General features: G+C 38.4%; 1 protein-coding gene across 10 annotated transcripts in view; it reads right to left on the bottom strand.

Annotated features, from left to right (window-relative positions):
- The window catches only part of SULF1 (sulfatase 1), a 124,799-nt gene that overhangs the window by 65,638 nt on the left and 41,602 nt on the right, over nt 1-17,559 (bottom strand). For 3 of the 10 annotated variants that reach the window (XM_048286188.1, XM_048286182.1, XM_048286185.1), the window contains exon 1: nt 2,925-3,011. The exons of the other annotated variants lie outside the window; for them this stretch is intronic. The gene's annotated coding sequence lies outside the window, so the exon portion shown is untranslated. Of the gene's footprint in view, nt 1-2,924; nt 3,012-17,559 lie in introns of those variants that run through there. 10 annotated transcript variants of the gene reach the window in all.

Genomic DNA, 17,559 nt, shown 5'->3' with positions numbered 1-17,559 from the left:
GTCTTTCATTGTCTCTGCACCAACCAACACTCCAGCCTTCCACTAACATTATAGCACTGCAAAGTCAATACACGGGATCGCCATCGAACAGCAAATGCTATTTCAGTGATTACACAACATTCAGATAAGTAACTGGAAGTCTGTAATTAGTCTGGATGGACTTTTAAAAATAGTTCCATTTCCATGCATATGTTCTTAAGTCGTGTAAAAGCTGACAAGAGCCCTGAAGACCAGGGTTACCAGTGAAGTCAGCTTTCTTCTGACAGACACCAGATACATGCTCTTGGTGCAAAAGCAGAAATACAATGTCTCTAGATGTCTGATCTTTAAATAGCGAAACTTTGACTCAGATCACAAAGCACGAAAGGCTATGTGAAGTGAGACTCAATGTTTAGTTTCTTACCTCAGCTGTACAGCAAACTTTTTCAGACGATGTTGACCCAGAAAGTGCAGTCATCCTGACTGCGCTGAGCAAACATTGGCACCGACGTGTTTGAATAATCCCCCACCGTACGAAACTGCAAGTTCCTGACAATTATACCTCAGAGCTAATAAAATTTACACTGGTCCAAATGGACATTAACAAATATTCCTCATTTCAACCTGTCTGGTCTGTATTAGTTAGTTTTAATAAAGACCTTTTCTCTAGCATGTTCGTGGCACCTTAGGCAGGTGTTTCTAGAAATAAGAGTATGAAAGTTTCTCTTCCAGCTCTAACTTTTTTCTCCTTGATGGATAAAGGAAAATATCAGGACAGATCTATGCATATAAAATTAATTATCCAAGTTTCACTGAGTAGTTCTTATACAAGAGCACAGTAATGCCATGTTTTGTTGCTCATATTTCAGTTTTGCATATGGCAAATCTTTATTAAAAGGTGATCTTTGACAACTTGTCCTTTTACAGCCTATTTCCCAGTCCTAGAAGGAAATAAAGTAAAGAAAACTGTCAAAATACAGGCTTGATAGGGAAGACAAGGGTGCAATGTTTGTATTGGATACTGGCTGGTAGCATGTAAGTGCCCCTGAAGATACTCCAATTTGTCTTGAGAAACAGACAAAAATAGGAGGAATTCTAAAAAAGACCTTTTTGAAGTTACATGGGGAAGGAAACTGAAATTTTTTTTTGGCAGTGTTAAGAAATCAAGACGGTACTACAAAATGCTTTTTTCCTAGCCAAATAAACAAGTGCTGATCTAACTTCTATGTGGGAATTTTAGGGTAAATTTCTTTTATAGAAGATACCTAGGATAACCAAATTGTAGTCAGTAAATAAATGAAACCAGAGAAATCCAAAGAAACTATTTTTTCCCCACAGGAGCAGAAATTCATAGTTTGCAATCACCTTTTAAGGGATAAAACCTGAAAACTTGTTTCTATGCAGCTAGTATTATAACATGCAGTTCAGGGACTTATTGGCATGGAGAATTATTTACTCATGAAACTTGAATTACACTGGTAGGGCACTGCAAAGAAAGGCTACAGTGCCACTTTGTGTGGTGTGGCATAAAAAACTATGAGGATTTTATTCTAGATCTCTTAAGAGAGTATCTTTCAGTGACTTAGATGAAAAGCAAAAGGCATAACAGTACCTTTTGGAACTCTGTCGTTTCGTTACTCATTTTGATACAGAACTGTTCAAGATTTTTCAGGGCATTGACTGAAAGCACTTAGTTTGGAACACAAAAAAAGACAGCCAGTACTCAAAAAAGAAGATTTGCCACTTGGTTCTCATGTCCACATTTTCACTCGGTTCACTTAAAATGCCATTTTGTGTTTGGCCAATAAAAATCTGTCCAAGCCATGTACTTCATTTATGAAACAGAGCACTGAGTCTCCACATGAATACTCCATTATAAGTTTTAAATATATATGAACTTATTCATATTTAATATTCTTCAAATGTGGCTTCCACATATCCTTGCACAGGGAATCTGGCTTACATGAACACACTTCCTGTTTGTAAATCTGACATCAAATGCGGGGATAGTAAGTAATGATGCTGGACATATGTCCGTCTCCAGTACCATGTGCTATGCAATGCCCCACATCAGTAATTCATGACCAAGAGGTAACAAAAGGCAAACAACTTTGTCTTTTCTGCACTATGGCATTAGTGTTTTCTTTTGAGATAACATTGAGGCATTATATTATCAAAGTCATAAGTAAAGGCCCACTGTCCTAGTGGCCTTTCCTTTGAAAAAAAAGTGGATCAGACAATAAATGAAACAGTGGTAATAATAACAATAACTAGTAATAATGTGGACTGTAATTGTGGAGCTTAGGAATCTTGGAATCATTAGGGTTAGAAGGGAACTCTGGAGATCATCTAGTCCAAACCTCCTGCCATGGCAGCACAGCCCTCAGGTGTATCAGTCACTATCCCCAGTTTTGTCTCATCAGCGAACATGAGAATGAGAATTCTGGTTTCTGTTCCCCAGATATTAGTAATACATATGCCCAGTGAATTGAGAATGTAAGGTATCATAGGGTTCCTAAATCAATAAACTTCTAATGCAGCACCTATTTGCGTTGTGTTCCTCCTTACTATCCAGTATCCTACAGATTTTATCTCTGTAGTTAGATTTCCCTGCCCCCATAAATTGACAGAGTTGTATATAATTAAGACACAGTCCACAAACAAATGTTTTGCAACTTAGAACATTTTTAGACTCTATGACAAGTGCAAGGAACTTGCACAAAAATACATCAAATGCATGGAAAAGAACTAGAAGGCAAGTGTTTCCTTTATGTGTCATTTCCTTTATGCAAAAAAAAACTCAGATAATTTTTTCTTATAGGCTTCTCTGATAAATAAATGGATAAAACCTGTCAAAGAAACAAGTCCTCAGATATCAATCACTACAAGAAAATGAGCTTTCTTTCTTCATCTCAAGCAGAAGAGCATCTTCCTATGTATCTTACCTCTGACCTGCTGACTCGACAGTTTTGGCTTTAATGAGCTTTTCTTACAGGACTATGATCCCAGTCTTCTCTGCTCCCTTAATATCAGATTGTCAAAAGAAAAAGACAAAGGCAAAGGACAACTAGAAAAAGTCTCTTAATTCAGAGTTGGGATTCTGCTATTGTCAGTGTTTTGTAATTTCTAATATGACCTTGGGGGTTGGTCACATTGCTGGGCACCTGCTCAGCATAATTTCAAAAACCTGCCAGTCTGCCTGTAGTGCCAGAAATCACTGTCAGTAACATCATGTAAATTGGAGATGTCTTCATCCACCCATGACCCTACAAATGCCAGATTCAGGGTTTACACCTACCATTTTAAGTTCTATGCTTTAAATTGAAATGTGTCCACCTGGCAATGTTGCAGTATTTGAGAATATTTTGCATACACAGAAACTCCAGGGTGCAGGAGGTGAAAGGGGTTTTCTCAGAGCCACACAAATACAGCTTCTGTGAATCTTTGATGCTTGTGTCAAAGGGTGGATGGACCTCTCGAAATCTCACGTGGTCTATGCTGTGAATCATAAAAAGTGTGTGGTTTGAGACACAACAAAATTAGCACTTCATAAGATCAGTAATTACATGAAGATTGTGCAGACAGATTGAAACTACATAATAAAAGGTCAGGGAAGTGAGGTGTTCATCTGCACCCAGCAACCTAGTAGTTCAGAGGTCTTAAATCTCTCCCTTAAACCATATTGCCTTGATGACTAGAGGGTTGTAACACTCTACAACAATAACAACTCTCACTTTCACGAATACAGTGAAGCACTTCAGTGGCAAAAGCTGTTGACAGATGACTGTTTTAAGTTTAGTAATGTTAAAGCTCTTCTCACATCTTACTCTTCTATCTCGTATTTAAAGGCAAACACTGCATCTCAGACTACCAGGCACGACTGCGTAAATCTGCAGGTCAGTTTCCTGTGGGAATATTGAGCCTGCAGCCATGGGAAACACATTTACAGTACAGCAGAAGTCAGGAAAAAGCAAGATTTACCACCTCTTCTTAAAGGTTAATCCCCTAATCTAGGTTGTAAAGTACAGGATTTACAGTGAACACAAAGAATGTAGTTCCTATCTGGGTCTAATCTAATCATTATCTATTGGATTTCCAACACACTTAACTAATCAATCAGATATCTTCTCCCCTTTCAAATGAAATCTGTGTATTCTAATGATGTATCCTCAGTGCCTCGGGCTATATTAATTTAAAGTAACTATAATTTAAAGTAATTGCAGGTAGGGAGAATCATAACCTTATATTACGTTTTTACATTGTAATTTTGCAAACAGTTACCGACAGGAAAGGAAAAAGCTTGCAGTGACTTGAAAGTATAAAGCAGGTTTGCTAACCCACTTTTATAACTTTTTACAGGTTAAGGGATATTCTTAGTAGGTAGAAGTTCCCAACACTTCATCTGTTAGGGTGAAACAGCAAACTCCAGTACCATTTTAAAAATACACAACTGTAGGAGAAATGATCTGCCTTTGAGAAAAGAAAAATATGTATTTGATTGTAATGCTGCTGTTATAGCTGAACAAAACATTAAAATTAAAATGAATGTTTTTATATTAACTTCAAATCTGTGGAAATTTCAAAAGAAAATTCCCACATATTTTTCAGTAAGAAGAATGTGCATTGCTAAGCTACAAACTTCTAATAATATACAGTTACCTAAATTTATTTCTCACCATCTGATTTACTTTGTTTTAGAATTTCATATTTCAGCACAGGCAAGAAATGCACTTGTCATACAAAAGAGCCTGGTATAATTGAGCCAGATGACGTGCCCCACAAGTAAAATCAACCATTCATGAAAGCTGGTCACCAGAGGCCATTTCAAACAATGCACATTTCAAAGTAATCTAAAGTAATCCCCTTTTTCTACTGATTTGGTTTCCAGGCAGTCTTAAGCACATGTGTGCAGCAAACAGGAGGCTTATTAAAACCTGATGTTATATTGGAGGTTATAATGCCATTGCCTTGTGATTGAATTCCATGTCTGTTAGTCTTCAAAGAGAGGGAAAAAAATAAATTAAATTTATATGCTTATTACACATGAGTGTCATGATACGTGCAGTTTATTAGCACTTGCTAAATAATTAAGACTGAGAGATAATTAGATGTGCACTAGGCTCCAAGCAGGCTTCTGATATCAGATTGTTTTTATCTTTAAAGGAGGTGGCTTTCCATCTAGAAGGTAATATAATTACTAAAAGACTCCAAGTATTTTTCAAATATAATGATTAAATTCTGTGTATGAGGGAATCTCAGGTAATTTTAAAATTGCATTTTAAACTGACAAACTTTTGCTATACTCTCGCTCACTTCAGCAGTGTGGGGCACTGTGAAAATATACCACACAATAACACAGCGACAGTTCAGTGATTCAGAAAGTAGTCTTACATTGGGAGATCATATCACAGAGGTGAATAACAGGAGCACAGTTTGCACATTTCTTTAAATTCCTGTTTAAGTTCAGTGGCTTTAGAAACTGGGCAAGACCATAGCTTTCCACATCTCCTCTGGACAGAAAACTCGTAATTTAAAAACTTTCTAGGTATGTTTACTCAAATGTCTGTTATCACAGGAGGGGTTAGGGTAGGTTGTGCCATCACAGGGGTGTGTGGTCTTGAGTTGAGCCTAATGCATGGCTGCTCTGGCCACTCTCTTGCTGACTGCCCAGAGGAAGCAACAGGAGCTCTCGGGGACCAGAGGAGTTCATGTAAGGACTGAAGGGGGAGGAACTGCCAGTACGAATCTACACAAGTGTGTGTATGTAAACAGACAACATCACCTGTGTTTCTAGGAGGGGAGCTCAAATGTACTTTCAGTTGTATTGTCAAAGGATGGACTACTCAGAAACATCATAGGACTTTAGATAGGTGCCATCTCCTGGAGAGTCAGGAGAGTCAGGCAGTTCTTCTAAGTGCTTTTGGAAAACTCACTCTATTATACTACAGTGCAGTAAGTAAATTTATTTGTAGCATCAGCACTTTGTGTGCTTACGGGCAGTGAACATGCTCATGTGCGCCTAGGTCCACTACAGATTGCATGTGGTGCCTGTTGTCTTTGTCTTTCACTTTCAGGTCTGGACTCCTAGCCTAATAATTTTTTTTAATATAATACCATTATATTCTAGTGAGTTTTACTTTCATTCAGTTCAAATTGAATTTAGTAGGACTACTAAGATATGCACCAATGCATCAGGTCCTGAGTTCTGTTTTTAAAGCAAGATCTCTTTTACTATGCTACTTCTTTTTGTCAAGCAGTTTTTCCAGTCCTCGCACAGTATAAATTCTGCCTTCTCCGATATACATGTAAAAGCTTCTCAACCAAGAATTGTATTTTCAAATAAAGTCCTCCCTGACAAACCTGTACTATAGAGAAACCAGCCTACTATTAATAGTAAACAGACAGACCAAACCAACCAATCTGTTACAAAAAAAAAAAAGATGCTTCATATCCTTTTCCATAAAGACTAGTCAGCAAGGACAATACACTGACTTGAGGCACTGCTGAGAACAACACCACCCTGCCATCAACCCTTACTTTTGATCTCCTTTGTAATCAGGAAGTCCCTGGTGTTCACCAAGCTCCATTACCTGGTGGGGGACAAGGCAGAACCCCAGCTACTAAGAACATGGGGGAATTGTGTCTGCTATCACAGTAACCCTTCCAGTCCTCTCGCCTCCCCTCACCTAGCTGTCCCACAGTCCCCCCTGAAGAACACACCTGTGTACGCTCAGGGGGGATTTGCAGAGTGACTGTGACTAATCCACCATGGGGAAACTCAGAAAGTCATCTCCACATCACCCTGTCCTATCAGGTGAAAATGGTTTTGTACAGGAATGGCAGCAAATATGAGCAAGGAGTACAGCTAATGGATTTTACTGCCAAATCACGTGCCTAAGACTTACTTAACCTCTGATATAAGTTCTGCTGTGCAAATGAAGTAAGTACTCTTGTACTCAACAGGACTGCTCAGCTCCTTAAAACAACTTCCTGCAGGCTCTTCAATACATTCCTGGTGCAACAATGTTTTAAGATATTTGGTACCTTTATTTCAGAAAACATCTAAGCACCTAATGGTACATGAAGAAAGGCCAAAATGTACAAAGTATCTGAATACTGGCTTTCATCTGAAAACTCCTATCAAAAAAGCCTGAAATTAGAGTCACATCTGCCTGTTCAAGGACAGAATATACCATATACAGCTTATTTGTCTGAGGAATACCAATTCTTCCAGCCTGAATTCTGAAAATCCATTCTCAAAGGGCTGTTTGAAAATAATCTTCAGTCTGAGATCTGAAAGACTGAAGAATGACTTGCAGAAATTATTCTGTGAACAACTTTATCTCAGAAAACATTTTGAAGGGACAGCACATATAAATGCACCTTCATTTACCTAGTGAAAATGCCTGCAGAAACACTTTCTTCATCTTTCAAGTACACATACAGGTATTTCAATTTCACAGTACTGGCTTCTGTAGATGAGAGAGCAGTTTTAAAGCATGGAAGATGAGGCTGAATACATTGAGACAAACATTTTTTTGTTTCCAATGCACTTCTTACTGAGCAAAGTTTCTATTTAGCAATTAAGAGACATGATTTTATACCATCTTTATTTTTTATACATGTAGATATCTATATATCTTCATATATATTTAATTGGAAGCCTGCTCATGAGCCAAGATTCTACTCAGGTGCTTGATACAGCACATACTGAATTATTTTTTCTAGGAGTGGTGGAGCAGGCAGTCAACCTTATGTTGCAACACTGGACTGTGCATTATGCACAGAGAAGGGAAGACAGGAACGGAAACTGGTAATCATTAGGTAGAAGCTTCTGAATAATGCAGCATGAATCAGGAATGGCAAGGACTAGGATGTATAGGAAATCATTCCCAGAAAATTGAGAGGAGATAGAAAGGTGAAGAACGGGACTGTAGTGTTTTTCTTCATTTTGTGTAAGAAGGAATTTGGGAGGCATCTCATTTTACGGTGATTATTGTGGGGAAACCATCAATGCTTGCTTTACTGGACGGTTGGGGTTTTTTTTCCCTAAATGTAGATGAGCTGTTCTTATATGAAAGGTGTCTCATAAACCGTGTCAATGACCTAATTCAGGAATGCTTAGACCAATACATAGAGAATCCACTTCTCTGTCCTTAGCAGGCTCAGCTGTGAGGTCAGACCAGGCTGCTCAGGGCTTTACCAAGTCAGGTTTGAAAACCCCAAGGGTGGACACTGCCCAAATGCTCTGGGGCCCTCTTCCACTGCTTGACTGTTCTGAGGGTGAAATTTGTTTTTCTTTATACCCAGTCTAAATGTCTTACATTTCAAGTTATGCCCACTGCCTCCTGCCTTGTTCTCCCGCCATACATGACTGTCAAGAATGAGGCTCTGTCTAATCAGTGACCTCTCTCTAGGCACTGTGGGGCTTCTGTTGGACCCCCCAAAACTTCTCATTTCTCCAGGCTGAACAACTCTTCTCCTATAACTTCTTCACATGGGACACGGACTCCAGCCCCCAAGCATCTTCGTGGCCATCTGTCAAACACACTCCAGTTTATTGATGTCTTTCTCATATCGGCAACCTAGAGGTGGACATACAATTTTAGATAATCCTAGCATTTAGTATATAGTAGCATCATGGAGCAACATCTGTGTGTGTCATTGCCCACAAGCCTGAGACCCTTTCTATTGACTTTCCGTTCCACTTATTTCATCACTGTACACAGTTTGTAAGAAATTACAATTAAGAAATTTGTTCCCCTATTTAAAATTCTTAAATGCAAAAGCTAAATTTTGTTTCTCAGTCAAAGAAACTAGCCAAAATTTCAGATTTTACACTTGTCCTTTGAAATGGGGAGAGGTCTTCCAATTATTTCAGTGGTCATTTGTTCAACAGAAATGAAAGCTGATTTAAAACCATTTTCTGGTTTTTTCTCTCTTCTTAATAAAAAAGTTAAAGCAGTTAGGACTTGCAAAAAAAGTACAACTTTATGTATTGAGAAAAGAGAGATTTGAAATACTCAAGCCCCACGTAAACGCAAAGAGCACAGCTGGAATGAAACAAATGATTTTACTGGTTTCTGATGAGCTGGGTGGTGTAAATGTTTCACACTAACCACACTGCATGCTCATAATATAGGAGCTAATTCATCTGCCATGAATACATTCCTGTGTATGCTGTCCTTTAAAATAAACAAGCAAAAATGAGTAATTTATTGAGTTAAACGAATAGTTTTCCAGAGGGACCCCTTGTGTCCCATATGACTGATTTTAAAGTCTAAATGAAGGCAGCTTAAATGCTACATCCTCTGTCTCACTATGTGAAACAGTTACTGCTTTAAAATATGGAATTTCAATTTTTAACACTGTCAACAAGTTCCAATTGTTCCTTAAAATATCATTTGGGCTGCTTATTCATTTCTTAGAAGACTGCAAAACTCTAAACACAGGGCTGCAGATGGTGAATCATGATAATTTTCCAAAGTCTCTATTGCATTGCATTTGCAAAATGTATTTATTTCTAGATTTAATGTAAGAAATTTTGATGGAAAATTTTTAATTACAATAAAGCAGTTTTATAGGAAAAGTCTCCTAGAAAAGAAGTCAAATCATAACCAGCTCTGCATGCATTAAATTTTACAAATCCTTTTTGTATTTTGATATCTTAAAATTTATCAAAAAATATATTATTCTTCAGACACCATTATGATCTGTTAACCACATAATGATTAATGTGTTTCCCGGAGTTTTTCTACTCTACAAATGAAGTTATTGCATTTGTTCTCATAGAATCTTCCCAAAAGTACAGGTTGCTCATGGAGGCAACTGTGGAAGGTATAGGCAACCTCTGACCATAAGGTCTAAGTAGATAATCTGACACTGAGGGTCACAGGTTTCTTAGATTAACACAGACTCCAAACAACTTCCCTCCAAAATTAAAGGTGCTTTCCGTGGCTTACAGTGAAGAGCAAACAATGCCTCTCGGACAAAAGTTTCAGAAAAAGTATACAAGGAGGCCATGGCATAATCCCCACTGTTTTCTGCACAAACATTTTCCTTTGTGGCAGAAAAATTCAGCACTGAACATTAACACAGAAAAATTTCCGGACTGAAAATGCTCTGTAATCGTGTTCAGTGTCCTGATGCGTATCTGGAGACTGTAATTTGCACATAAAAAAAAAGCATTGACACTGTTTGGGAAAACCACTTACTGTGGTGGTGATGGGATGCAGACAGGCACTGCAAAGGACTTCACAGAAAGGAGGATGTCCTGATAATACAATATCTTCATATGTTTGTTCTTTTATTCAAGTTTATAATGTGTTTTTATAAAATTCTTGGCTCTCCATAGCATCTCCTTTAAAAGCAGGGTGGTTTTGAACAGACAACACACCTTAAATCCCCTGCCAACTTTCAGGATGTGGATGACAGCACCCACAGAGCACAGAGCATAACCTACCACTTGGTCCCCTGCTTGCATTACCCCACCTTCTTGTTTTTCCATTTTATTGAAAGCTCCTAGAAACTTATCTTTTCCCCAGACTGGTATAATATGGTCAGATTATAGATATGTTTCAATTTGGTAAAAAATATACCAAACATTTCAGGGTATGAAGAAGGAGAAAGAATCTGAAATGAAAAATGCATTGTGCTAAAGTATCATATGGCACCAGCTTATGTTTCCATTATCTCCTACATTTAAAAAGCTCTGTTGACCTCTGTCAGAGGCATTTATGTTAACATTGCAATGATTTGTTAAACTCTTGCACATTTCTTCACATGATTTTCTTTACCAAAACTAGGCCTTTATTACAATATTGAGTTACATATTCCATTTTTCACGAGTAGAGCTGGGAAAGAGATACGACAAAATGTCTGAGCGTTGGCATCTGTTTCCTACACCTGTTAATGTAATTTTTATGTATCTGCAAATGAAATCCTCCTGTGTTTCCAGTAACACCTATGAGCACATTTTCAGGACACTGAGTTTGCCCTGTGGGCGATGGCTTGGAGCAGGCAGGATCTGGCAGCCTGTCCCATCCTAGCCCACAGCCAGCAGCAGGGCATGGGGAGGGCACAGGGGCAGCCCCAGCTCCGTGGGGATGAGGACACGTACAGGCCAGGCTGGGAAATGCCTGGCAGTGCTGAAATGGAGCCCTATACTGCGGGCAGATGTGGGGAGCCCTGGAGGGCTGAAAGGGGGTCCTAGGCCATAGGCAGAGAGGTGAAGGCCTTGGGGGGTGGGCAGGGGCAGGGAGAGCCAGTGGTGCTTCATGGCTGTGGCACACACAGACAGCAACAGGATCAGTTGTAAGCGACTGAACAAGGATCTATCTGGCTGAATGAGAATCAAAACCATTGTCTGTAACTGCGGGAAAGTTGCCCTAAAAGTTGTAGTGGGCAAGTACATTTGATCAGGAAATTGTGACAGTTAAAACCGTAAAATTAGCTAGTGTGTGTACAACGGTGTAAACAACAACAACCAAGACCTGTGATACAGTAAAATGTCACAAATCACCTTTACCAGCATGATAAAGAGGAGCCTATTTATTACAAATTATCCTGTCTTCTATGGTCTAACATTCAGTTCAGCAACTATGCAAAATATATATCCATTGTTAACAGTTGAATGATAGAGGTTTTAGCTTACAGGTGAGGACACAGTGGGAAGGCAATTTTAGGAAGCAAATAACCGTAACCAAATAGCAAAGAGCTATTGCTAATACATTCTCTTTTTAGCGTGAAATTGCTTAAAACCAAGGCAGCTGATTGACTGGTGTGAATCAGATGGATCTCCTAGACAGCATGATGAATGTCATAAGTTAGCATCTAATACCTGCCTAAGGCTTGAAAAACTACTCCTCATGCCATCTGTTATGGAAATATCCTGTTGAATAGGACTTTTGGACAAATTTTTAATCTGTCATTCTCTGTTTGTAAATGATATATGGAATACAACACTTCCACTATTTTTTCATGTTTTCTTGCATAACGTCTTTCATCCAAGTTCCCTGATTCACCATGCAAAGTACTAGCTAATTGATTATCTCTGGTATCAATGAAATATCACTGAAACTAAAACAAAGAAGGATCAGCTTGACTACTTTGACTCCAGACTAAGCTTTCTGCTTACTCCCAAATGTGAGACTCAGATGGAAAACCTTAACTTTTCAATCTGAAAATAAATTTCAATACAATTTCATGCTATGGAATGAAAAAAAAAAAAAAACCCCAAACAAAAACCCACTGAAAGTCTTTTGTTTCCATTGCAGTGTGAAATGAAAAAACCTGAATCCTTGAAAGCTAAACTGTCATACTCTGGCCATCTCTACCCTTAATGAAAGGCATAGTGCAGATCATACATCCCTATAATATTAAATTACAGGAGTCATCAGTACAAGGCCTTTCTTAAAACCCAGTGATATTATGAGTGAGGATGTTATACCAGACAGAACCAAAACCAACACCATTCATTAATCTATTATGGATGATGACATGTCAAGCTAGACTGGACCATGAACTTGGATCCTTGATGATCATTCAGGTAAGACTCCTTGAAGATGTGTTCTTGAACTCCCATTCATCAACCTTTCATTTGAGCTAATACTGTCTTACACTTAATTCATCTCTTTACTTGTAAAATGATCACACACCATTCAGAAATTATTAAGAGAAATGATAAACTGACAATGCCGTATTTGAGTCAATGTCCAAAGTAAAACCGTAATTTCACTTACTGCTCTATTCTGCGGTAATATGAGACAGAGTGTGTGTCCTGGTTTCTTCTGGGATAGAGTTAGATTTTCTCCCTAGTAGCTGGTATAGTGTTATGTTTTGGGATTAGTACCAGAGCAAAGTCAAGAGCACACTGCATGTTTTGAGTTACTGCTAAGCAATGTTTACACTAAGTCAAGGGCTTTTCAGCTTCTCATGCTGAAGACAGTGAGAAGGTTGGAGGGGCACAAGAAGTTGGGAGGGGACACAGCCTGGAAAGCTGACCCCAGCTGATCAAAGGGATGTTCCATAACATATGGCATCATGCTCAGTATATATGGGGGGAAGCTGGCTGGAAGTGGCTGCTTTGGAACTGGCTGCTTTGGAACTGGCTGGATATCGGTCATCAAGCGGTAAGCAACTGCATTGTCCATCACTTGTTTTGCGTATTCTACTAGTATGAGTGTTAGTAGTATTATTATCCTCCTTTACAGACTCATTAACTCTCTTTATCCCAAACCACAGGTTTTCTCCCTTTTACTGTTTTTATTCTCTCCCCCATTCTGATGGGTGGGAGCGAGCGAGCAGCTCCATGGGGCTTATGTAACTGGCAGGAGTCAAACCATGACACTGTATTTCTTCAGTAATGTAAGGTGTGCATTACCTTAGGAGCTAAGTAAGGCAACTTGAAAAGATTTACTGATATTTACCTATTTACTAATACAAAATTTTCAGACAAGTTTATTTTACAATCTTTGTCTGTGTTATGGTTCTCTGCCATATATAAATATGCAGCCAACAGACCTACATTTAAAGTCTCAACACTCTCTTTGAAGACAAAGGGAATTTAAATTGCATGATCTACAGGGCATTCAGTAGGGCATTCAGACTTTAGAAATGACAATAACAGTGAAGACCAAAATATGCTTGCTTCTATGCTGTGGGCTATCTTGGTAAATGCAGCATGTTAACTGAGCATGACACCTGTTGCAGCAAATGCAGCACATCTTGGACAACTGTAAGTTAGCACAGTTATGCCAGATGAATTTGATGATCTCATAGCCAGGTTATTGGTATTACTTAGCTACTTTGTTCACAGGTCCCTATGCTACGTGCTGCCACAGAGAAAAGTCCTCACAACACGCTTGTGCCTTAAGGAGAAACATTTGCTGGCATTTGAACAGTAGTCACCATCTGCTGGGTTTTTTGGTTCATTACTGGCACAGACACAGGTAAGATGTCCTCTTCCATTCCACCACTGTGTTTGAGCCTGTCTAACAATGTCTAACTGACATCTGAACCTAGTTTTTCTCAAGCACCTTTCCCCTGCCCTGGAGCAGGAAAGGAGCTTAAAATAGAGGCAAGGTTCCTTACCAAAAAGAAAGATGCATCTCAGATGGGATGAACCAGGAATGGCTATTCTAGAGAAAATGTTTGCTAAGTATCATTTTTCTGTACATGTAACACACCAAAACTTCAGTAAAAGGAAACTTTTGTGGTCAAGTAATCAAAGTTTTTTCCCCTTCCACAGCCAACTATTACTGATGTTGTCATCTGTGCTGACAGTGAAGTGTCTCCCTCTCAGTTTGGGAATTATTTTGTCTTGAACTAACCAGTGATTATGATTCTTCTTACTTTTCTTATTCTTTTTGTTAAACAGCCTTCTAAGAAATTACATTGACAGCTGAAGATGGTATACACGCATTAGTAAACATGCAGCCTTCTTTATTTACGAAGGTTTCCTGAATTCTGCAATTTTCCTCTGATGCTAGGTGGTTATGTATTCAGTGAATAATTCCTGCCTTTTCCATTCCCCCAAGAAAATCACATAACGTAAGCACATCAAAGCCGTTGTCGATAAGGAATTAGCAAGGGATCACCCTGTGGAGGGTCTCTCAGTCTATGAATACTACTAATAAGGTAATAAGTATGAGAGTTTCCTCAATATGTAATTGCTTACTCTTCATCTCAGCAGGTTTTTCTTTACCTAATCATCAGCAAAATAACCCATGTAAATCACAGAATAGTCTAGTTGTTTGATCAGTCCCTTTCTTTGTGTTAGCCCTTTGATATTTAACCTCCCATTTCAGCCAGCTTTACAAGGATGTTTTCCAGAGAAACAGTATGTCTCATTTGATGCTGTATTAATCATTTGGAGAGAAGGTGCATGTTGCTAGGCTGGCAGTAAGTGTATGCATATGAAAGCAGGGCCAGTTGTGAGTCACAATGAGTTTCTTCTGCAACAGACCAAGAGCCCTTCATCTTTATTGACCTAGGGAGCAGGTCAGATATGACGGCTGCTGTAACAAAGACATTTCTTCAAGGCAAAAATGCCTTTGCAGTCACACCAGCTAATCAGTCTGAAAATCTCAATTTTATTTGTCTTTAGAATACTTCAAGATAACAGCACAATATAACCGAGATGCTAGAGGAAAGGCTAATACTCAATCTTTTCCAGGCCATGACAGACATGCAAATTAACATCTGACTGGAGATCATAAGCCTTTTGGCAAACTCCAAGTAACTTTTCACCTACTACCTAAAGCAAGCTCCAGAAGAAAGTAACTTCACCAGATAAATAAAAGTTTGTCTCTATTACAAAAAGAAAACAACCCCCCCCCCCAAACAACTAGAAAATGTTGTTGTGGTAAGCAATGGGCTATGGTGTCTCGTTTTTCTCTAAAAACATTTTTCTTTTCCCCCAGCTTGTGAAACAGCAAGCAAACTGCATGCTGACTATAGCACATTTACCTGTTATTTTCTATGATCAAGTGAATTGTGTGCATGTGGATGCTGAAAAGTAGTAACTTAGGATCCACTTGGATTCAGGCAAAGGACCAAAACTTTCATGTGAACCACAACAAAAGAAGAATACTACTTCCACCACATTCCTATCCTGGGGCACTTTCTCCAGCCTTACCTGAAGAAGTAAACTTCTAAGGTCACCATAATGGAAAATCAATACGCTGACACTTACGTATGTGTCACATTGGAGGCAAAAAACTTAATACTTCAAAAAATTGAAATTTAATTTCATAGGACAATTTTAAAAGAAGAAAAATCTAAGATAATGAATGATCTCTTCAACAACAGAATAAGCTCGTACCCACAGAGATACATGACACTGTAAAACTACTCAGAGATTAAGGTTTGTAAGTTGTCTGGCAAATATTCTAGGGATCTTGCTTTCTATCCTGCTTCATGGGATGAAAAGGAGCGTTTAACTGCTTGGCTCCTGCTGGTTTTGAATGAAAATCCAATGCTTCATTAATATTTATCCCTTTTTCTTCTAACATGCTCTCTTTTGGGAGTTTCAGGAAAACCAGCAATTATCACATCAAAGGTCATCAGTCCACCAGGGAAACTTCAATCCTTAACTGGTGGAGAATTGCTGCAGCTTTTGCAAACATCTCAGATCAGGCGAGCAAGTGTTTTCCCTCCTCCCTTCCCTCCTGTGACTCTTGTTGGTTTTATTTAATCAGCTTAGAAGACCTCCTTAGTTTTCCTTGATGCCATACACTATCTTAGACATCAAAAAGATTTTTATACTGCTGTTATATTTATACAGAGGGAATAAAAGAATAACAATGATTTAACCGTGCTGCACAAGAGGTCCAGTCTGAAACTGTCTGAAGGACTCTGCTTAGATTTCCCAAAATATACTTTTGTTAAGGTCTGTTCTGAAATTATTTGCAACACTTTTGTTTACTTCAATAGTAACTGTAGCATTAAAGAAAGGAGATGGTCCATGTGGATGAAAATGACAGAGATGTTCAATTTACTGCACAGCAGAAATCAGAACCACTGAGAAATGAAGACTCTACTCCAGCCAACAGCAAGTGTTAATAAAAAAGGTTTCAGTCAAATGACCAAGATAAATCAAGAAACTGTTTTCAAAATAACATTCTTTAAAAAAATAATAAATTCTGTGCTCATGTTACTTATCTTTTGGCTTCCTAGCCTCTGTGATTGTGCCTTTTGAAAGTATTTTTGGCAATCCTAGGTACTAAAATGTGTTTATTTCTTTCTTCCAAATGAGAGATAAGTTTTCCTAGAATCATATGATGCCAAAAATTGAGATGTCTGATAAAGGAGAGTGAGCTGGCAGTGCTAGAAATGTGCTTTCTTCAGGACCGAGGAAGACAGATCTGATGACACACAATGGGAAGGGCACCACATTCATCTGTGTTTTCAACCTCACTGGAGAACGGATGACCAAACATCATTAATTCTTAGTATTACTTTTTTGGACTCTCGTATGTTTGCACAATGAATTGATTTAGGTATGTAGGAATCCTGATGTTAATCAAAACATGACTTCTGTGTCTTGTAGCTTGCTAGCTTGGACAGCTTACCTCCACGAAAACAAAGTATCATTCAGTGCTTAAAAAAATAATAAAAATAAATTAAAAAATAATCAATCAACGAAACTGTCAGGGAATACTGCTCCACTTTGTTGGAAGTATCATTTCTTTCTGAATACTGCTTCTGCCTCTGATTCTTTGTACAAATCCTGTAGGCAAGTTGCATTAATCTTTTCTACTTTATATGTGAAGCTGTGCTGGGAATGTGCTTTCAAGATATTGTCAAGCAAATCTGAATAAATTTATCCACTTACTGCTTTAATGTAATTAGTTAATTGATTTAAGTTAACAATTTAATCCATGCTCCTCAGTGCCTCCTTTAATGACGGAGAATCGGAGGGAACACTCCTATGTACCAAGCCAAATCAGCTGTATGTTTCTGAAGCATGGTTTTCACTTTGATAGAATTTAAAGGTTTTAAATCCATGTTTCTTTTCTTTACAATAAACTAATTTCACATCTAAGAGAGTGGGAAGCCACAAAAGAAGCCACAAAAGAA

The sequence above is a fragment of the Corvus hawaiiensis genome, chromosome 26 (genome assembly GCF_020740725.1).
Source record: "Corvus hawaiiensis isolate bCorHaw1 chromosome 26, bCorHaw1.pri.cur, whole genome shotgun sequence".
Taxonomy (NCBI): domain Eukaryota; kingdom Metazoa; phylum Chordata; class Aves; order Passeriformes; family Corvidae; genus Corvus; species Corvus hawaiiensis.
This window is presented reverse-complemented; position numbering and strand designations above follow the sequence as displayed.